The 18,498-nt window shown below is 38.7% G+C and overlaps 1 long non-coding RNA gene across 1 annotated transcript in view; it reads left to right on the top strand.

The window, feature by feature from the left end:
• LOC146442702 (uncharacterized) overlaps positions 1-10,987 on the top strand; it is a 77,433-nt gene extending 66,446 nt beyond the window's left edge. The window contains exons 2-4 of the long non-coding RNA XR_014849402.1: positions 715-859; positions 10,381-10,546; positions 10,655-10,987. This is a non-coding gene — a long non-coding RNA (uncharacterized LOC146442702). The remainder of the gene's footprint in view (positions 1-714; positions 860-10,380; positions 10,547-10,654) is intronic.
• Positions 10,988-18,498: the final 7,511 nt, after the last annotated feature.

Below are 18,498 nucleotides of genomic sequence, written 5' to 3'. Positions count from 1 at the left end.
TAACAAAAACCTGATCTGGGCAAAATCGGTGCAAAGTCTTGAATGTTCTGCAGTTGAAATTATTATGTCGCAGATGTACTCAGAAAATTGGATAAGCAAACAGCTTTATGTTTTTTACCACCTACATTTCAGAAAAGTCTAGGTGTTAGTGGCAAGCTTATCATATGCTAAAAATGTAATACTGTGAATGCTACGAAAGGGCCTGTTTGTTTTGAGCTGGTTGTCTATACTAAGGATTAGGAATTAGATATTTTGGTAGGGCTTAAAGAAAACTGAGTCATGCTCTGGAAAAGAAAGGTAATGTTTAATTTAAAAACAAATATTGGTTATAGTGTTAGAGGGATATACTGTACACTAGAAATATGATGCCAGTACTCAAAATCAAAGGGGCATTGTGGCTAGTGTATGAGACTGGGACTGAGATCAGTGAGAGCTAGATTTTGTTTCTGGTTTACATTGCCAGTAACTTTTGCTTGTCTCTGAGAATTTCCATGAGTCATGTTTTGCCTTCTGCCTGATCTCAGTGCTGCTGGACACAGGGCTGTCTGTCCTTGCCTCGTGGCTCAGAGGCACTCACTGGAAATCTCAGCTTTGCAAGGTCTCCACTTGCAGTGATGCCTCCAGGCTGCCAGGAGGCATCGCGGAGTGCTGACCCGGGGGGATTAGCTTGCAGAGGATGTCTCTAATGTCTTTAAAGTGGTTTTCCTGTTACAGTTTCCTAGAGCTCATCCACGCTGCTGGGCTGGAAGTGTGAGGCAAAGCCATGTGCCCTGTCTGAACACAGCCTGTGAAAGCACCGGGAGATATTGTGGCACCTGAAGGAGAACTGGTGAGACATTGAACTTCAGAGAGTCAACAGGTGAGTGGTTGGCCAGACAACAGTGTTCTGTCTGTGTTCTCACGTTAACTACAGCAATTAAAAAGGTCATCTGGTTGCTTGATTCCTGCTATTATGTTCTATCTTGCCAATAATATTGACTAGTTAAGCTCTTCTAGGAAGAAATAGTACTACTTTCTTTAACAGGATAGGGACAGACCTGAGAGAACTGGGAAGTAACTTCCATGTCATGCTTACATATAGGGCCATATATTCTGAACTCACAACTCTTGGTCTTGCTATGGTTTATATTAACCCATTTAATTTAATGCGGAAGGGTCTCTATGCCTTTCTGTGAAATTCGTTTGACCCTTCCTTGCTCACCTATATAAATTCCAATATAGATTTTTTGAGGGATATCATCTGAAATGTTTTATTCATGGTACAAAATCATACATTAGTATCACTGTGTCTGATCCTTTGAATAATGATTGCTTGAAAACATGCTTTTTATCTGATCAAATGCTTAGCAACTCCATATTGGATAAGGGTTATGGGCCATTAGCCATCAGATACAAGACATCCCTTAAAATGTAGGAGGATCGTCACCTTAACTTCTTCAAATTTATCTTAAATTTTCTCTAATATTTGGATTAAGGTCACCTGTTGTGTTTAAAAGCATTATTCTGTATTGTTCCAATAGCCCACATGGAATAGACACTCTTTCCCACCCACACTCACACAAAAAGCCCCCATGCAATGATTTACTGACTCACTCTGAACAACAATGTATTTTTGGTTTCATGGTTTTCATCGCCTGATGTTGGTAGGGAATGCAGGGTGGAAGAAGGATGGACATGAGCACAGCATTTGGTGCATTAACTCCCAGGATGTGACCTCCTGAATCTACTGCTAAACACTGCTGAAATTACAGAAAAGGGAACTCTCTCCTCCACTTTAGAAGCAGCACAGGATTTGTAAGACAAGCTTTAGTACCTGTGGATAAAATAGCTAGCAGAAGTACTTGGACAATGACAGCTTGTTTCTAGTCAGCATCCCACAGCAAAGAATTATTATGTCTTACGATTATTTTTTATTTACATACACATCAACCTGACAAAATGAGGTTTATGCTTTCTCCCCTTTTTAGTTTCCAGCTGACTATCATTTTCTTTTAAGATTAAATAAGTAATTTATTGAACTATAACATCAAGTATTTATTAGGAAATTGCTGGGTAATTTTAACTGTGTCTTTTTTTAAAGCATAAATCTGCATCCAAGGCCTCCAGTAACTTTGTGCGACTCTGCACCATTAATTTCTTCCAGAGTGACATTCTGATATGAGCTGAACAGATGGAATTGCAGGATTGTTCTAGCAAATTTATCATAAAAAATGCATCCGACACCTGTGTAATTTGCCTAATCATTTTCCTAATAAGCTCCCACCATTAATTATGCACGATTTCCACAATGCAATCAAGATAAAAGTAAATCTGATGACTTAATACCCTTCAAAATAATTGGTTCACCCAACACAAGGCCTCCTTTGCTTTCCATAGCCATTCCAGTTAATTAGAAAAAGGGTGCACCCTGTAGGAGTCAGCAGAATGGAGGCTGAGCGCATGGTGGGAGGCAGGCCTGCTGCTTTTTTGGGCAGGAGTCAAGGATATTAACTCATGAAAGAGAGGAAAGGCCCCCCTGCCTCTCATTGCTGCCTCTCCCCCCTGCCCACCCCACCCAGCAGCAAACAGATGTGATTAGTGTTCTTCAGCCATCAGAAAACTGACTGCAGGACTCCGCGGGCCTAATGAGAATCAACTTTTCGGCGGCTGCTGTCTTGTGGTGCAGCCCACCTGTCACATCATTAGGTGCAGCATGTGCCTGGAATTCACTTTGCTAAATGAGATTTACAGGCCCCAGTGAAACCCATCCTGCAGCATTCCTGCTTCAATTAGCTAAAGATTAATTGTCTGAGAAAGGGAATGAAAGTTTTACTTCAACTGACCTGAAAATGGTGGGGAAGAGGGAGGAGAGAGGGGGATGGAGGGGGAGCCGGGAGGGGGGCAGAAAGTATGGCTCAGGTATTCCACATAGGCCTCAGGCAGTGTGGAAAAACGTGATAATTTAAAGGTGCTGCAAATTTCCTACACCTCGTCTGGATGAGTGAAATTAACTAGCACTAAAAGCTGTCAAATTAAAGGTTGACTTCCAGATATTAGCACCTTAAATGTCACCGAATATTCTCCATCTCTCTCCTCCCCACCCTCCCTCCTTTCTCTCCCTTGGCCTCTCTCTTCTCTGCCCTCCCCATCCCTCCCCCCTCTTTTTTTTTTTTCTTTTTTTTTTTTGGCAAACAGGCATCTCGGCACACCTGCACATGCACACAAACATTATCCTACTGCTGTTCTGCTAACTGCCTGTGCGTGCTCAGGCCAGCGTTGCTTGGTATAAATCTCTGATGTAACCATGGCTACAGAACAACTGGCAATTACAAAATTTCCTCCATTTTTAATGTTACACTAATTATGTTTGAATGTGTTTTAATGGAGAAAGGAATTGAGGAGATGAAACAGTGTTCTCTGCATGCTCAGAGTGGGGGTGAGAGGCTGTGTCTCCTGTGTTTGACAGCTTGGAATTCAAACCCAGAAAAGGTGCAGAGCACCTTGAAATGAGATGCTGTGCCGACAAATACAGGATGCTTGCACCAGCACATGAAACACATGGATTAAAGTTTGGAATCCGGATGATAACACCAAAACAAGACCACACCTGCTCATAATATTGGGAAAAACAAATCACAGCTTAACTTGAACTTTATTTCAAAACTAAAAGATCGCTGCTTGTGCTGCAGTGCCATTGCTTTGGATGTCCTGCTAGTCAAAGGTGAAGCTTCAAATCTGGAGTTGGTTTTAAAGAATCATACAATCATAAAATGCTTTCAGTTGGAAAGGACCTTAAAGTTCATACAGTTCCAAGCCCCTGCTGTGGACAGGGACACCTTTCCCTAAGTCAGGTTGCTCAGAGCCCCATCCTACCTGGCCTTGAACAGTTCCAGGGATGTGGCATCCACAGCTTCTCTGGGCACCCTATGCCAGGTTCTCATCACTCTCACAGAAAAGAACATCTTCCTTAGCTTTTGTTTAGCTGTGATTTTGAGTTAGAAACTAGTTTTCTTCTGTTCTGCATGGTATAAAATACACAGAGTGTAAGATGGTTTCCATGCTTGTGCAGTGAATAAAATGGTATATTTCACTGACTGCAGAAAGCTTTAGGGGATCAAAAGAGCCAAAAAATGTTACCCACTGTGCTCTCAGCCCTTAGGTCTGGCATGTCTGCTTGTGTTTCATCTCAAGGCTCTGTGTCATCCAAAAGTGTAGGTCATGTCAAAAAATTTGACTGCAGCCAAGAAGCCCTCGCAGATGAGTGCCTCCTGAGCCAGTTGAGGGGTGGGAGGCACACTCCCAATATCCTTTTTGATTTTAATAGCATGCTGGAGGGACATGTCCTGCCACACAGATTATCCTGGGGCTGGGCATCAGCCTTAGAGCTTTGTCATCAGCAGAGCCTAGTGGAAGACCTGCCTGGTGTGGTTACAGCTGGGTCTTGTGCTGGTGTTGGTGTCTCCAAGCAGGGCAAGATGAGACAAACACAAAATAGTAGGAGAGTAGCACACTACTGGCATTTTGAGCAGGGGTCACAGGGCTGCCGTGCAACAGGCATGAGTATTTCAGCAGGGGGGCTTTTGTATAAGACTCTGATTTGGTTCTATATTGCTTGGGGGGAATCAAGAAAAAAACCCAGCAAACAACATTTTGCATCCTACAGCTCATCTTCTTTCTTAACCTGGTAATTTAACATGCATGCACGCCCACTGCTGAAGGTGGGGTGGGGATACTCTTACAAATTTCCTCTCAGCAGTGAGCTCTGGATCCCAGCTGTGTCTTCAGCGGCATGAGCCAGCTTGATTATGCTAAAGCACCCCTGGATCCCTTCCTCTTTTGTTTCAGTCTACACAGGGTTTTAAAGCTTAAACATTTGACATGCTTGGGTAGTTTCTTCTCTAATTTTATCCCAGCTGACTATGCAATGAGTTTAACTCAGAGCCCTTAGGTGCAAGCCACTTTCCACAATGTATATTAAACCTTATAAAACTAACCTGTATGTCATTATCCAGAATATAATTACCTATATTGGAATTTGGCCAGGATACTGGGGCTAATATTGTTAGCCTTGCAAAACTTGGCACGGGACTTTCTAATGACCACATGTGGTCAGTGCCATATGTTTCCAGCTCATCTAAAGGATAGGATCTCTCACATAGCTGTGCCCCGTTGAAATCACTTCAGGGTAGGAAAGCAAAAGCTCAGAGGCCAGACAGGACAGACAGTTGCTAGTTCAGAGACTGATGACATCTTTAATGTGCAGCAGAGAGTTCTGTGGCAAACCCTAGTGCTGCATGGCCAGGAGCTCTTGCTGACCCAAATTTCCATGTTCCCTCCCTCTCTTATGCCAGCCCTCAAGCCTTCACAACCTAGCCTGATAAGAAGGGGCTCTGCCCTTTCTGGAAATGAGGTATTTTACGTAAAGCTAAATTTTTTATTGCTTGTCACACAAGTGATTTCATCCAGTCAAGATATTACTTTAGATAGGAGTGGCTTAAACCATAAACTCAGTTGGAAGTGTTCTATAAAGCCCTTTTATTTTTTAAAGTTCTATGTGTTCTGTGTCAGTCATAGCATGTCCTAACTAAGGATGACTATGCTTTAAAGTGATTAATAGTCTCATTAAAAGGAAATCTCATTTAAATATATGGTGCAATGTTTCCATGTTTGCTCTGTATGCCACTATGAAATTTGGGATAGACTCTCTCAGACAAAACAGACGTACTTTGCCACTGCTGTGGTCAGTCTGATGAGACTCATCATTCTTCAAAACATTTATAAAAACATGAAGAAGCATTGGGTTTTGGTCACCTCTGGTAGAATGTCATTGCAGGGTTCAAAATTAAACTTGTGCTGCTCTGTTTTCTTCTTATCCTGACAAGAAGCATTCAGTGTTTTTGTCCTTTCTCAGTTTCTTCTTTGTGACTCTTCTGAGTCTCCTCAGAGAAACCAAGTCATCTCTTGTGCTGTCTGTGTGCATGGGGTTCTCTCCCCAGTCTTTTTCTTCCCTCTCTCCTTTGAACTGCTAAGCTATATTCTCTTTAAATTGTGCAATGAAACCCTCCATTTACTTTAGCCTGCAATAAAATAGATTTTCATTATAAAACATTTGATGGTACTGCACTACTTCTGGCCTATGTGGACTGTTAAGGCACAAGTGGTGGTAGAAAAGTGATGACCTAACACCTCTGTTTTAAACCTAATTCTCTCTTGATTGTCAAAAGTTGTGAAAAAGAAATCAAATCTATTATTGGACAAGGTTATCATTAAGGTGGTTGGCAAGGCTTCATCTTTATAGCCTTCAGCTTTACAGCTCTCCTTTGCTTGAGGGATCATCGTTTGGCTTTAACGATCTGTCTTGCCACAGGTAGTGTTTAATCTTCCCTTTTTGATTAAACTAATAGAGATGGTTTTGCCAAGTCATCTCCAAGGCTCTGTTTGCATCACACATCCTTTACTTTTGACTTTGTTACAGCCTTTTTTATTTGGATATAATACAAGGCTGGTATTTGTGACTTTGACTGTTGATCTCTTCCTAATAATTGTCAATTCATATGATTGTGGCTCCATTTACACATGGTGAAGATGTGGCAGAGGAGAATAAAGAGAGAAATAGACCAAAAAGTTGTTATTGTTGCTAGTAGCAACTTTATTCCCTCTTACTGAGATCTCTGTGTCTCCAGACCTAGAGCAGTTTGGGGCTACTGTAACTTGCATCAATTACCACTGAACTTCTGCATCAAATTTCAGAGATGAGTGCTTTCCTGTAAAAGACTAAATTACCTAAAGCAAATCTAACTTAAGGAGCAGGGCATTTTTTAGGGTTTATATCCTTGTGATGTTCCAACCAGGAGTATTTCAGTCAGTCTGGCACAGGAGGGCTCTGACAGAGGCAGGATTTCAGTGCTTTGAAATTTGCTGTTTTGAGAGGGACAGTAAAATGAAGGCAGCAAGGATGGGAGAGATGAGACATGGAGATTTAGTGGAAAAATGTGGATCTTTTGGGGAAGAAAGGACTGCCTTCCTTCAATATAACTGGATGTATATTTACCTAATGGCAGAATGCCCGGTGCTTTTGGAAAACACTTCCACACCCAAAGAAATAATTCATTGTACGATGGGTCCCTAGCAAAGGACTTAACTGTGATCCATGCCAGGACCACTATCTAGCTTGGTGTCTCCCAGCTTTTCATGTTGCGATGCATATTTTCAGCCCTTCTTGAAGCCAAGATCAGTGGGTGCAAAGCCTGTTTTGTAGAACTCTGTCCAGTTATGCTCACTCCATCATAACTTTCCCATGCTAGTATGAAGTCCCAACATTTGTTTGTTTATTTGTTTGTTTCTACTCTGAATAAATTATTCAGTAATGTTGGGTTTATTACCAGAACTATTATTTGCTTTTCAGACAGTCAGGCTTGGAAGAGGCAATCTGAGGGCATTGCTCCCCACCCTGAAAGTTGAAAGACGCAGAGCTCCAGAGCTCCTGCTGGGACATCCTCACTCCCAGTAGGAGACTATTCTCTCTCTCTCTCTTTATTTTTTTTGGTTTTTTTGGTTTTTTAAGCTCGCAGTATTTCTGCTGATACCTAAATAGAGATTGCTGACGTTTTGGTATTTCTGAAAATGTCTGTCTTGTCTTAGCATCCTCAGCAAATGGGAGCTCAACTCTAGCAAAAATTTGGCTCCAGGTCTGTATACTTATGGCAACTTCCTCTGTGAATAGTGAGCTCTGTTGTTAATTAATGCAAGCTGTGTTATCATTTCATCTACTGTTGTTCCTTCTGTTAGGCACATTTTCTGTTTATTATAAGTATCATAGTAGTGTTTATAGGTCTTAGTCAAGAACTTGGGCCTCATGGTATACAGAAATAATAATTATTAATAGTTTCCTTTTTTAGCTTGCTTTCTTAAGGAAACACAAGTTATGCTGTCATGCTGTTTGTCTGGCGGCCTGCTCCAAATAACTTTGGAGTCTTTTAATTAATTTCCTCCAAAGTTTACTGTGGGAGTTCTACCAATTTTGTGGAAACTGGCTACCAGCAAGAGGAAAAGGTGATGCAGATTAAATCTTCCTCCTGCTGCAAGGAAGAGTGTGTGGTGATTTCATGTTAATTTCTTTCAGGGAGCAGACGTGTGCTGGCTGACCAAGACGCAGAAATATAGCTCTTGTGCTGCCTCTTCCCTGTTCAGTAATTAGGAAATCCAGGAGGGAGGTGCTGTGCTGTGTCCTCATTTTGAACAAGAATGAAGGAGAGGAGGGAGGGTGGAAGTAGCGTAGAGGAAGACCTGGATATATTGAGTGGGGATTTGGGAAACAGTCTTCATTAGCTCTGCTGCTCTCAGATTAACTAACTAGATTTATTTTTTAGTGTACTTGGGAGTGCAGATATTCATGAGGATTTTAATGGGAGTCTTCCTAAGGAGAACTGAGAAAATCCTTGGGAAATTCTGGAAGTGATGGTGATGATTTTCACGACTTGTGATGGTAGTTCCATTTGAATGCAATGTACAAGTAGATCATTCAAAGTGGTGCACGTTTATGCACATTTGTGCACGTTTAAATTATCAGCTTTCTACTTCATTCTCAGTTCATTTAATAATTTATAAAGTCACCTGAAATTTTGTTAAAGATAATTTTTCCAAATCTATAATAAAAATCACAAGTGTCACATGTTTAACTAGGAGATTACAGTGAATAAATGCACCTCAGGAAAGAGTTAATAATTTTCTTTCCCCCCCTACTTTTTTCTACCTTGGAGTCCTAGAGAAAACCCATTTTGAGTATCACAGATGCTCTGTATTGGCTGGATAACAAGTTAATATAAATAAAAAGTAAGACTTTTTCAATGGTTTGAATACTATTAAGGTTTGTTCCTTTTTTGTTAATATTTTTTATTTTATTTAACATTTTAATGTTAAACTAGTGTTCTGGCTGAACTCCAGCTTCTGGACAAATTCCAGCCTAAGTAATTACATCTTATGTAATGAATTTCCCTATCTGGCATTAATTGGAAGAGCTATTCTTCACTTCCTGTCCTAACATCATCTATAATGTTGCTGTGTGATATAGGTTACTTTGGTCGCTCCTGGAAATTGCTGCATTTTAATAGCTAAATACCTAAGCACTGGGCAAATTTCAGAAGAATGCAGCTAGAGATGTTTCCCACTGCCATCGTCTAGGACGCATCATCAGCAAAGCCTGAATATTGCCCTTGTTCAGATAAAAGTATTAGTAACCACACTCTTCTCCAGTAGATGGAAACCTTAAAAAAGAGGATGTAAACTTTAATTCTAGTGATAGATATTAGAATGGTTCCTTTTAGCTGGAATGACAAAGCTCGAGGGTTAAAGGTTCTGAATTTACTTTAGTGTCCCAGGGACCTTTTCCAGGTAAGGCCTGTCCATGTGCAGATGGCCATTCCTTTGTTCATGTGGCTGTGGAGGGAAGGAGGAAACCCCTGCACACAATAAATCAAGTGAGAATTCTTTACTACTGTTTTTTCCAAATTAAATTAAATTTCTCTAATCTCAAGTGCTATTTACAATATAAATTATCTCTATATATTCAGTCTGTTAGCATCCAATATAATTAAAGCCAGAAAATCTGCATCTATTATTGTCTACTGTTTACAAACCGTCATAAATTCTTGGGAGTTTTTTTGCCATTTTGGCTGACTGTTCTGAGTCTGCCTTCCTCTAGTTCCATGCTGAATTTCAATAAATAGTTTTGAACTACTATTGCCTTAACTATTGAAAACATTATCTTCAAATGCTGTTTGTTTTGCAAGGCAGGCGGAGACCTGCATAGAAGACAAATTTAAGAAAATGGGTTTAATGAAACTATGAACAATTAAAATGTGCAAGCTCTCTGGGACCACTGTCTTGGATACATAGCGCATAAAGTATCTTTTTGATGGCAAAAGTTTTAAAATCCTGAAAGTCACCAACATTTTTGCAAACTCAGACAGGATTCTGAAACTCCAGGAATAGTTTTTCTGCTGTATGCTTCTTCACCATGGTTCTGGCATTAGCTTATAATTGCTTATTTGTAAAGAAGGAGATTTTTGAAGCATATTTTTTTTTAAGCGCTTCATTAAATGACACAACGAACACCTCACCCTTATTATGTTTTGTTGAGAAATATTTGGAAAGTTTCCGTTGAGCCTTGAGCACAGGTTGTTACAGGGTATTAAATACATAATGAAAGCAGTCTGAAAATTTTGGTAAGTTAAACAATAAGACTGACCCTCAAACAGAGGCTTATCATGGCTTTTTTGCAGGCAATGTGTACCCTGATGTATGGGCTGGCTGGCTGTAGATCAAACTGGAGGTTTTATTGATTAAAGTCTTCCTACAGTGGGGATTAAAAAGGCATGTCTTATCTCGCTATCTATTTGAAAGATATAGATTCCTGTTATTTGCTGAAGTAAGGGAATGCTGGCAGTATCAAGTTCTTTACATGAGGACTGACATGACTTGATGCTCCTTTGAAGATCTGACTCAGTGTTGGAGGAACAGTCCAGCCACTCTGGGAACAGAACTACTGCATGTGGACAGTCCTCCCCAGGTGTGTGAGTGCCTTGAACAGGCTGTGAGCCCTCTGAACTCTGAATGTGAGTCTGTTGGTTTTAATTGGGTTCCTTTTGATATGTTTGGTTTTTGTTGTTTGTTGCAGTTCTTATTCAGTGCAATGGACTTTGGTCCCTGAAGGACTTGAATTAAAGACTTGGTAACTAGTTCTGATTAGTAAATTTGTGATCTGAATTTAGCAGCAGTACCTGTGCTATGTTTTTCCCCCATACTGAATTCTACTCAGTTAAACAATGTCCAGAAGAATTAAACCAGAAGACAAATGCAGTGTAAATATTCATTTTGAGTTCTTATGATTAATGTGATTGATTTGTGAAAGGATGAAATTATATTGTAAAGTTAATCATTAGAGAAAATAAATGCCTGAAGGATCTAAGCTTTATATATTGGGCTTTTCTTTTCACTGAGTCAATATAGATTGACAAGCTGTATTTTCCATTCAAAGAAATGTTAAACGTGTTTACAGATTTCATGAAAGGCTATGAAGACAACATTGCTTTAACAATGTTTTCTGTCAAAGGCTACAATAATAACCTGATTTCTGCTCTCAGTCATGCTGGAGTAACTGTCACAAATGTTAGAGCACGTTGCTTAAATAGAGTAGAATTTAGCCTAGCCATCTTGTAAGGCTGCAAAAAATATAATTGTTAGGGGTTTTTCTTTATTTCATTGGCTTGGTTTTGGTTTTAGTCCAGAGAGATGACTGTGGGGTGAAGTAGACATGTTGTTCTTGTGGCATGTGCAGTGCAGCACACTCTGACACAAACAAGTCACTCACTACCTGAGTGGAAACATCGCAGGGAAAGGTATTCATGGTTTTGGCACAGCAAGCACATTGTGCCTCTGTGGTGCTGCTGAGTGTCCTTGTGGCACAGCAGAGTTTCCCCCTGTGCTGCCATGTGGAAATGCAGTGCTCTGTGAGCAGTGGACATGGATCCTGACATGCCCTCCATCTCTGGAGGTACTCATTGTGTGTTTGCACAGCTGCTGCTAGAGGTAACTTGTCTCCTACCTCATATCCATCAAATAATAGAACACTGTGGGACCCTTACATTGTATAGCTGAAATGTTCTCTTGTAGGTATGTGCCTTTAAAACCAATTAGTTATATATTCAAGACCTTATTTAAATATCAGGAGTAAATAATTGGAGTTAGATGTTCAAACTTTTAGAAGTCTAGAGCTGTCATGGTTGATCTTTTATTTACTGTCTATGAGAGCCGATCACTTGGGATGTTGTGTTTTCTTAACATATGTTAGCAAACTAAACTTGCTTGCTTGAGGCAACCCCAGAATCTGCTGGTAGTCCACAAGTTATTTCAGTCTATCTGTGACTTTGATGACATCCTTACTTTTCTTTGACTTTGTTGTGACTAAAGATCTGAAGCCTTCGGGAGTCATTAAGGAATTGTATACTATTTGTCAAATACTGAATGGTAATAACATACACGTTTTCATAGCACTTCTGTGAGATAGGCTGTGTTGTATGACAAGCAGTGTATTATAAATTCCTTTCATGCACTTCTGGATGGTACCAGATCCGAGATATGCAATTCTAAGACTGTCACCGTATTTTATATTGCATTAATTCAGTATTATTCGTAGTTTGAGTTTCAGTAAGCAGAATTTGAGAGCTAGAAACTAGTTCCAGCATTAGCTTTCTATATGAACTCTGTATCTTTCTTCCATGTAGAATGGCAAGACAGTGTTTCATTTCTATTTACAAGTATGATGTAAAAATGATTTAATTATTTGGAAAGTTCTTTGAGATTACTTGGTATTGAAAAATGCAAATTATTAATATTTGATTATTAAATTCTACTATTATAGTTGGTGATAATAATAGAGCATATCCTAAAGCAAACAAATGGGAGATACTGATTAAAAATACATGGACAATTTTAACTTTCAATTTTTCTGACCTTACAGTACACCTGTGTTCAATTATATCATCTCAGGTCTTTGATGTTTTCTGGTGTGTTACCTGCTTTGAGTAATGGGAAAATATTTTTGTTTGTGATGACTTGTTTTTTATGCATGTTTTGCAATTTCTCGTTTTGAGCAGAAACAGAAATATCATGTTGAAGAGAACAGTAATTTTCTAACATGCATTGCTTGGGTTTTATTGTTGCATATGAAACCATTTAAAAAAAAGTCAAACCCCAATTAAGGTATCTCTGAGCTTTGAGTAATTAGATGAAGTCTGTAATACTTTGGCACTCAGGATTATTGTTTGCTTGTGTTCTTCAAAGACAAGTTTGGATAAAGATAACAAACTTTACTAGAGCTATATTCAATTTATTTAAAAGAAGACACAATAAGGATTCAGAGAACACTGAGATAATTTGGGTTGGAAAAAAGATTTCAAGATCATGGAGCATTTCTTGTAGCACTGTCCATTCACTGTCAGGTAAATGCAGCTGTCTGGAATTGCTCCATCTGGGGAGTCACAGCACAGGGAAAGCACAACTCCACTTACTCTTGGTAGTTCTTTGACAAGTCATCACCTCACACCTCTGTTACATGGAGATCTTATTCTAAAAATGTCTGTTGCTTGGGAAGACTGCCCTGAACTGGTGTAACTGTTTTGCTTAAGTGCTTTTTTGCTTGTTTGGTTTTGGTTGTTTATTCTTCTCCTTTCGCAATGAGAGTAAAAAAACCCAACACCAAAAAACCCCAAATCAAAATAGAGAGGTTATCCTTATTATATTCCCAGATCAGAACAAATCAGAAATGTCAATATCTTGAAATATGTCATCTGATCTTTGAGATCCCAGGGCTTCTCTATAGGCAGAACTTCTAAGTGCTGATGCCACCCCAACCGATGAACATGTTTATTGATTTAGATTTGTCAATGCTTAATTATACACCATTACAGAAATATATGATGTCAATGAAAAAGAGGGATGTATGAATAAAAAATTCTTTGCAGCAGAACAATTGCATGCAGAGCAAAGCTTTTAACTCTGGCTTTTAAAGTTGAACAGATTTTCTTTTTCATGTAAACAGTTTCACCCACAAGAAGGGTTTAAATTTTTGGGAGGAGGAAGAAATCACACATGTAGGAGCACAGCTTCTTGTTTGTGTGTTCAGATGTTTACTTGCATACAGAGAAATATGTACAAGTCCTGTTTGTAAATACCATCAGCTCCATATGTAAATATGATTACTGACCTGAAAGATATCTTAGACAAAGGAAAACATAGTTAGAAAGAATTGATGCTGCAGTGACCTGTCATGCCAAGATGACAGGGAATTATTCTGGAAATGAATGAATCCTGAAAGTAATCCAGGACTTAGAAAAGGACTGAAAACTGCCTTCTCTGAGGGTATGGGCTGCAGACCTTCATTTCTCTATGTTGCTACTTTCTTGGTTTCTTTGGGGGTTTTTTTTGAGTGTTGAAGTTTCTTAACAGTAGGGATGAGCCCAAGCTGCAGTATGCAGATCTGGACACAAGAATCCTTAAATATGTTAAATATATATTATCTTTGGTTTTAATAATGGGGGAACAAGAAGGAGAACAGTTGGAAAGGCACTGTGAGATCTCCAGTTAGTCAGTTAGCATTGTTGATTCTTTCTTCTAAGTCATTATGAATTCAGTGTGTGGAATCTTAGAAAATTATCTGATTGGAGAAGTTGTCTTGCATTTGACCATTTTATTTTTGCAAACCATTGATCTCCTGATATATTACAGTCAACCAGCTCAATGCACCGTTGAGATATTTTATTGTAATACATTAAGAGAGCAATAGTCATCGATTGATACCAGGGGAGCAAAGGAAGATTTCTTCTGTATGTTTTCCTTAAAATAAAAGATATTACTAAAAAAAAAAAAAAAAAAAAATATGCTGGGCAATATTCTGTTCTTACGCCATTACAAATCCAATACCATTTCACTGACATCCGTGGGGTCTCTACAGAGTTAAGGTGCCATGGCTAAGAGCAGAACTGTTCTTGCATGCACCAGCATGCTGTCAGTATGCTCAGGTGCTTTGTTTGTGTTCAGATGGAAATCAGATATGCAATTATAATTTGGGTCAAAATTAGCTATGTTAGTTTTCAGTCCGTTTGTATTTAAACATGTGCCTGTATGTCTGTGTGTGTGTGTATTTGAATAACAAATGGGATGAATGAAGAATCGGGCTTAGTCCCAATTATTTCTTCAGCCAGCTTTTGCTCCTCTTTTTTTAAGGCTATTTCTCTAAACAACAGTTTTGTGTCATGGAGAACCATTGCCACACTAAACGTATCTCAGCTCTGATCTAAAGGGAGTATTTCCACTGGAAAAAACCCATTGTTTAGTCTTTAGGTCAATTGACTCTTTGGCCTCTGTGCCCAGTCTGTCAGCAGTGGTGCCTTACTGAGAGTGGTGATTTTTATGATACCAACGCTTGTCTTTTGGGGGTTGTGCTGCGACCTTTGTGATCATTTTGCTCAATGCAGCCCAGGTTAGAGTCTGTCCAACCCAGCACAAGGGGTTTTACCATCCAGATTAGTGGAAGTTCACTAATGCTGCTGCAATGCTGATGCTGTGCATGCTTGAGATGTGCAGCTCAGGCTTTTTGCCTGAGAATGAAATCTTTTGGCAGAAAGCAAGTTAAGGAAACAGGGACAGTAAAAGTCATGGAGCAAGAGCAGCAGTTTGTAGCACAGAGCCTGCCATGGGAGTGGCAGATATAACTTTTTCTGACTGATGTGTTTGAGGCTGTGTTGGAGCCTGGCATTCTGTTGGACTGAATGCACTTGAAACCATGTTTTGGTTTTTTGGTTTTTTTTGATAGTATGGAATTTTTTTAGCTATATAAGAATCTAAATGTAAAATGTAAAAATGATGAGGTATGTAACATCTTGAGTGACACTGAAATTCTAGGTTAGAATATGTAAATTGTGAATGAGTTACAAATTGCTTCAACTGATCCATTTAAAATAATGTTTTTACTGTAGCGTTTTGTTTGGTGTAATAACAGAAATAACTTGCCTATCCATTTTAACTCTCATTTCTATTAAGGTTTTCCAATTCTTTCATCTTCTGTTATATGGGTGGTTTCACATTTTGGTTTTGTACTTTTTTTGTGCTTTTAGACATTATTATATATTAAAACCTCATGGTTGTGTTTGGGTTTGCAGGACTTAAGGAGAATGAACTATATTAATTTTTCCCCTTTTTAAAAAAAAATATAAATAGAAGCTCAGGTAATTTAATTAGGATACATTAACCTTTTTTTCCCCCTCAATTATCCAGCCACTCTCATATTCTGGCAATGCTCGCAAACACCGGATTTAAAAAAAAAATTTAAAAAGTCTTATTTCCTTCTGACTGAGGGATCATGGCCTAAATTGCTGAATGCTAGACTTTTTTTGCTGCTTACAGCAAATGTTTACATTTAATTTTCTTTCACTGCATTGGTACCACAGAATAATGCATGGAACACTGCTGAAGGATTCAGTGAGATGCCAGTATAGGGTGCTCTTCCTGTGCTGAATGTAGCTCTGGCTGCATTTAGCAGTCCAAAAGTGTACTGATGTAGTGTTACCCATTTGTCCATTTCAGTTTATTAAATACATGTAGGTGGCAGGCAGCTGTCCTGATATTTTGGGGCAGAGCTGCTTTTGGACATACACTGTGGCAGAGAAGCTGTTTACCATGGTAAATACTTCTGATGTGAATATGCATTATTTTCTGTCAATTTTAGCAAGTTCCCCACATCTCTGCCATTACTGTTCACAGGGAAATGAATAATAAAAAGAATAAGAACAGAATCCAGCTTCAAAGTTGGTGTAATCCCTTGCTATTTGCACAGCTGCAATCATGAGACATTCATATTTTTGTTGTGAATATTTGAATCTGAATATCAAAGTGAAACTTACAGAATGCCACCCTGTTGACCAACATAATAGAAAATATTAGTACAAATCTCTCAAAGCCTAATACTTGGGCAGAAGTGAATAATGTCTTATTGAAAGCAAATCTTGTTCAAAGCCACAATGATTTCTGAAATGTATAGAGCAATCAAATCAAGGGAGTCAAGCCTGAATACACAGATAGAAATTTGACCCATAATGCAAAGAATTCTTTTATTAGTAATTCTTAAAATGGAAAGTAATTTCCAAGCGTCTTCATTGTAGTAACATGCTCAGGTCTCAGGACTGGGTATATGTGTTTCTTTCCTAATCAAACAGGGAAATATCCAAGCTTTTATTATCATTCATTGTAAAAACAATGGTGTTAAAATAACTACCTTGATGTAAAATCCCCATGCAGAAAAACTACAAGTAATTTTGCAAAGCACAAGGGTTCCCACCAGCCTAATAGACTTTACCTGCAGTCTGCTTTCACTAAGTGCATACACTGAGCTTAAAAAAATAGTCATAAAAAACCAAAACCAACCTTTATTTCCTTATTTATTTTTCTATTTGCCAGCAACCAATTGGCACTGATTAGAGTATTATTTTCTGTTGGGAAAATATAACCAGAGATACAGCAAAACCAGAAAAGTCATCTTTGACTCAAAATGTCAGATAAAACCAACATTTCACTCACCAAATATTTATAGCTGTAGTACTTCAGTGTTTCAAGTAGAGATGAAATAGAAATAAGCCATTGACTGAAGGAAGTCAAGAAGGATAATCAACTATGTAGATGACACATAAAAAACTTGAAAATAAAAAGGCAAAAGTAAATTAGAAAAATAATTTTTACACCTCTAAAATTTAGGATTCATTCCTATAGTTTTTTTTTCTAATTCATTTACTATAGTTTTTCTACCAAAGGGAAAAAATAAATTTCTTTGGAATCTTAATATGAAAACTTCATTAACAAAATGAAGAGGTAAGAGATTAAAATGTTAAAAGGAGAATACAGGATATTATAATGCATGGCTAGATTCCAGAGGGCAAGAACTGTTGGTTCTCTGCCCCCTTGGCACCATTCTTCATAGATGAGGTCCTGAATTTGGAAGGATCAGAAGAATTTCCAGTATTTCAGTGTATTTTGCAAACACTGTTCATCATATCTTGTAAATTTTACTTTCTTAACTGGAAACTACAGCAATTAAAAAGGTATCTGGAATAATTAGAGCAAATGATTCATGAAATGAAACCTAGTAACAATGGTGTTGCCAACGTGACTGTAACATATATCTAAAATAAAATCTACAGATTAATCATTGTCTGTCTGTATGCCACCCAGTGCTAACAGAACCAAAACCCCCATGTATTTAAACCTACATTTTAAAAAAGCTCTCTGGCAAAAATCAATATAAAGCTTTAGTGGGCAGAATGTGTGTAATAGTAACAAGTAGAAAGGTTAGTGTAGAAGTTAATGGTTCTATCAAGAATAAAACAGAGCTAAAGTCTGAAGAAAAGCTCTCCCACAAGTGGTTCATTAACCTTGGAGAACCCCAGCATATCTTCAAAGCAAAGATTACAACAAACCTGACTCAGTCACCAGTAGCACTTGTTAGCTCTTGGCATCAGAAATCAACAGCTTTTTCATTTGCATTATGAAACTATCACAGAGCTTTCATTGCACTAAGGTGTTTGACCCTGTAAACTAACTCAATAAATTTATCCAAGATCACATGGGACAGTGGGAATGATGGTGAATGCTTTACGTAAACACAGCACTGTGTGCTCCCAGCTAGCTGAGGATTTCATACCAAAATGATCAATAGTAGACAACATCCATAGTTAATTGGCATCACAGTGCCAGGGAGTTGGCATTGCACTGACAGGGCTGGAGGTAATTTTGATTAACTCACCTAGGAGCAATGGTACCTTTCCTAAAGCAGCTCAGACATATCAGAGTTTTTGTCCCAGCTGAACCAGGAGAATCTTCATCTGCTTTTTCCTCAGCATTAGCCATTGCTGACAACAGTAGATCTTGGTCATTTTCTTCCTACAGCTCTCCCACCTCTCCTCTTAGACTTTT

The sequence above is a fragment of the Lichenostomus cassidix genome, chromosome 1Ab, assembly GCF_008360975.1.
Source record: "Lichenostomus cassidix isolate B80296 chromosome 1Ab, HeHo_3.0, whole genome shotgun sequence".
Taxonomy (NCBI): Eukaryota; Metazoa; Chordata; class Aves; order Passeriformes; family Meliphagidae; genus Lichenostomus; species Lichenostomus cassidix.
The sequence above is the reverse complement of the archived record's forward strand: the minus strand, read 5'-3'. Positions and strand labels throughout refer to the sequence as shown.